The sequence below is a fragment of the Athene cunicularia genome (assembly GCF_003259725.1).
Source record: "Athene cunicularia isolate RWA chromosome 1 unlocalized genomic scaffold, athCun1 chr1_part1, whole genome shotgun sequence".
NCBI classification, from domain to species: Eukaryota; Metazoa; Chordata; class Aves; order Strigiformes; family Strigidae; genus Athene; species Athene cunicularia.
Window position 1 is genome coordinate 2,599,763 of NW_020799091.1, and position 4,462 is coordinate 2,604,224.

Genomic DNA, 4,462 nt, shown 5'->3' on the forward strand with positions numbered 1-4,462 from the left:
TAGTAAGAAAAAGGGTCAAATTTTTCATAACATGCTCCAGGAATCTGGTGGCTATTCAAAATATGAGCACCTAGACCCACATGATGTCTAACAACCTACACTAACCTCTGAACAGGCGAAACCAAAAGGTCAGTTACCACCACAAACTTTTAGGGCAGGCAGGAAAGAGCAGGCAGAGATGCATTTCACTGGGCAGGAGCATCTTTAAGAGTTAGAAGAGAGGAGGTAACTTACCTCACCGGGACGCACATGGAGGGGTTATTTTTGCTCTCTGCCGCACTTGGGTTGCTGTGTCCTTTGCTTGTGACACTCCGGGACCCGAATGGTGGCACCGCTGTGTGACACCCAGTATTAGAGAGGCTGCTGGAGCTGTCCCTCCCACGGTAGGAGGGGCCACACGGGGCTTAATAAACTCAGTCCCCAAGGCTGGAAAAATTAAAATCTCATCATGGGACGCAGGCAGCTGCTCACCGCATGGCTCTGGGAGACGCCGGGGACTTGCGGGTGAACCTGGATTTGATTCATCCCTCGCCCATCCAGAACAAGAACGGCTGGTATTCAAATCCCTCCTTGGCAGAATTAGGTGTCCAAAGGATAGGGTCAGAGAAAATATCCCAAAGGAGATTTGGGCAAGATGTGTCATCGCTGACTCTCGGAATTAAAACTCCTGAATCTCCTCTGTGAAAACGTTTCCCACGGCTGTAAGCCCTGGGCAGGAATCCGCTGCAGCAGATTTCTGAGTAACCCCGGATGAAAACTGCTTATTTTACTTATTTTTTTTGCAACGATTTGGAGCTTTAATATCTAAATCCTATTAGAGACATAACTTCCTTCAGAGGGGGAGAGGGAGCAGGTCAGTACAACAAAAGCAGTTTGTGCAGTTGTGTTTTGTAACCTCCACTTGCACCCTGGACTTTCAGAGAGGCAAAATCCCACTGTAAAGTTTCTCAGGCTGCACAACCTCACGCAGCCCCTCCTGATCCTAAAAAGCTCTTCCCTGCATGAGAGGCTAAAGAAACATCCCCTCCAGCCCCACAGAGCTCTCTGAAACTGGTGCAGTTTTTTCGTTCCTGTGGTTTCTCACATTGGTATTTTTCTTGTTTGATGAAAAGACAGATCAGAGGGTCCCTCAAAAGCAAAATCAGCAAACTGCCCTGGTAAACAGAGAAGGGAAGAACAGGGCAGAAATGATGGGCCAGCAGGTTTTCGGCAGCTCATGTTACAAAGAGAAACTTTTAATTAGAAGATTAATGACAGAGATCACACTCTGGTTCACTCTGAAGCATAATGAGGAGCAGAAGGAATATAAGAGTTCCACTTTAAAAGCAGGATTGCTAATCCATACGTAGCACTAGGTCCTAAAATATCATCATCTATCTCCCTTTGGAATTGGAATATTAAAAAAAAATGAGGGAAGTGCAAGGTACGAAGGTAGAAGCAGCTGCTTTTATTGCTGATCATCTTCCAGCTGACGCCCAGCTGGCTGGGGTAAAGAAGCGTGGCATGGGATTGTGTGTGAGCCTCTAGAAATATTATTTGCTTTATGGTCTGCTTTCTGGAAACCTCATAAATAGGGCAGGAAAGGGTGAGATTAAGAAGTCTGATGACACGGATGAGATGTGGGGAGCAGCAACAGCAGCTTTTCCAGGTACCTTGCAGTTTTAATCTCCCGAGTTGATCCACTGGATATTTCTCCTTATACGTTTGTGGCTGTGTTGAGCCCAGCTTCATCACGGGGCCACGCAAAGGTCCTGAAGGTCCGTGCCGAGGGGAGGCATGGCGTGGGAGTGGCCTGGCAGCTCTGAGGAGCAGCAGAGAGCCCAAGAGCTTTGTTTTGCCTTTGAAGCCAGAAGCAAGGTCAGCGCTCCCCAAAATACCTGCTGGAGGGGCTTCATCATCATCCTGGCCCGGGCTGCCTTTCTGCCAGCTGCCGCGTCCTCATGGCAAGGATGGAGTCCAAGGGGTACGTGAGGGATGAGGAACATTGTCAGTGCAAGAACAACTCCCTGCAGTGGGGGGAAGAGCCCTGAAAAATGAAAAAGTCTGTTTAAAACACAACCACAGCCCCACTTCCTAACAAGCAAAGAAAGCCCCAAATATCCTGCTCTCTGCTCTAAAATAACGCCATGTTTTTGCTTCCTTCTAGGTACAGACACGCAAATCCTTCAGCGCTGCGGTTTTCTCTGCAAACACCTGGCAAAGGACTCACCGGCCGGGCAGAGGCTGTTCTGGCTTTGTTATGTTCAGCTCAGAGTTCACCAGCTTATCTCAACTGCAAAACCCTCGCCCGGTGCCCCAGCCGGTGTCGTGGCCTTTCCGGCAGCTGGAAGGCTGCGAGGATCTGCTGGAGCCCTGCCACCAGCGAGCCCAGCCTTGGAGTTTATGAGCCCATAAATGCCTGCAAGGGACTGGTGCCGTACAAACCCACCCCGGGGATATCAGTGAGGCAGGTCAGCCTTGAACCCCTGTGTGTCAGGAGAAGATAAAACCATGGGGGGGGAATGAAACAGGGAGTGGGGATGGTCCCCCTGCCCAACTGCTGGTTACAATGTGGAGTATTTTGTTGGGATATACATATATTCACCTCCTCCCACCCTAAGCCCTACTCAGCCTGGGACATTTGTCCTCGTGCAGTGCCCTGCCTTGGCAGCATGAAGGGGTCCGGAGGGTGTCCCCCTCCCTTGGCTCTGCTCACACGTTGTTCCCCCCACCACACGGTTGCACAATGAGCTGCTGCAGAGCCTTGAGAGCAGATGACTCATGCAGGTAACGATGTCCCCGCGAGATTAATTACAGAAATGGCACCGTTTATGGCGTTGGCGTTTCCAGGAACGACGAGGGAGGTGAGGGGCGAAGGAAGAGGTGATGTCAACTGATCCAAACTTCAGGTCTTGCTGATGGCAGCCTGATGGCACAGACCCCATGGCCACGGGCAAGCAGCGTTTGCCTCTTGCAGCGAGCGGTATCCCACCAAAAAGGAAAAGCATCTGTTGGTGGAGGCACAAAGGATGGGCTGGGGAGGAGAAAAAGACCTTGGGAAGCCCCAGACCCCACCGTAAGAGAGCAGAGGTGCCTCCAGACCTGCAACGTGTGGCACGTCCAAGTATAACGATGCTGACAGCCAGCCTCACGTGGGGATCAGGCTGCAGTGGGGTCTCTTTCCCCACCTCCCAGCCTGAACCCTTTGGCACACGGCTCTGAAACATCAAAAATCAGGAAGAGCATCAGCCCCCTCCTCAAAGCATTCATGTGGGGAAACTCAGGGTGAAGCAGAGGCAGCATACTAATGGGGAGCAGCAGGTTTTGCAGGATGCTGGCAAGCCTCCAGGGCCTGACCCTGCTCCTACATCCTGGGATATCTCCTTCTCGGTCATTTCTCAGGCTGCTTGGATTGATCAGAGTTATTTTTAAGCCTTCTTGCTCCCAAGAAATGCTGCTGTCCCTTCCCGAGTGAGGGCAGTGGCTGTGAATAATGGTGCAAAGCCCATTGAGATGTGCCAAAGACCTGACAGTTTCTTCTGGAGTACGTAACCCACCAGGTGCAAAATTTACCCCAAATGCCAGAATGTAAACTCGAAAAATCAACTCAGGCAGGCGAAATTGCCAGGCAATTCCTCCTGAGTCCCGGGGCTCAGAGGGGGGCTCTCAGCATTGTTTCTGAATGAGCCACATCCCTTGGGCAGGCGGGGAGGAGGGACCAGACATTCACGGTGCAGCCCAACCCTGGGGAATCAGCCCCCCAGCACAAATACCAGCTGTGTTGGGTGGACAGAGAGCAGCCACAGGAGCTTCACATCGCCCTTCAAAGCGGGTGGCAGCAACAAACTCTCTGCCTCTCGCAGCCGTTGCTGCAGCAACTCCACTGCCCGCTCTCCCACGGTGGGGCTGGCTGCTGCCGGCGCTGTGAAAAGAGGGGGAGAGACAGTCCTTGCCCTTCTTCTATATTTTATGGCTGTCCTTTATGCAATGGCATTGTTTTGTTCTTTCCTGGCAGAATCAGGGGGTTGCAAGGCACCCGGGAGGATGCAACTTGAGTTACCCCGAAAGGGCCAAGGGAGCATCGGAGGGGAAAAGCAGATGCAAGGACTGGTGAGGAAGAGGAGGGTCCAATAAACCACCCCTTGGCTAAATGTTTCTGCACTCAAGCAATGCAAGGAGACTGCGGTGGATGTCAGGAGTGAAGCACAGCAGGGTTTTGTCTTGCAAACACATGGGCTGCTGCTCTGTGCTGCCTCCTCCTGCCCCACACTCCTCTTTGGTGGGTGAATCTGGGGGATCACGTTACCCCCTTCCCTGATGGTCCCCACCCAGGGTGGTGGGGACACCCTGCTGCTCCTCAGTGGGGACATCACAGCAAGGTCCCCTGCTCCCCCGGGGTTATAAACCACATGGGTCACCCTCTGGGGAACTGCACAGCGCGTGTGATCCTCCTGAGCCCCAGTGGGTTTTTTGGGGACACAGA

General features: G+C 52.3%; 1 protein-coding gene across 4 annotated transcripts in view; it reads right to left on the reverse strand.

Annotated features, from left to right (window-relative positions):
* GDPD4 (glycerophosphodiester phosphodiesterase domain containing 4) overlaps window positions 1-398 on the reverse strand; it is a 48,121-nt gene extending 47,723 nt beyond the window's left edge. For 2 of the 4 annotated variants that reach the window (XM_026860272.1, XM_026860280.1), the window contains exon 1: window positions 235-398. The gene's annotated coding sequence lies outside the window, so the exon portion shown is untranslated. The remainder of the gene's footprint in view (window positions 1-234) is intronic. The other 2 variants (XM_026860254.1, XM_026860263.1) reach the window with 2 other exon arrangements.
* Between the last annotated feature and the right edge of the window lie 4,064 nt (window positions 399-4,462).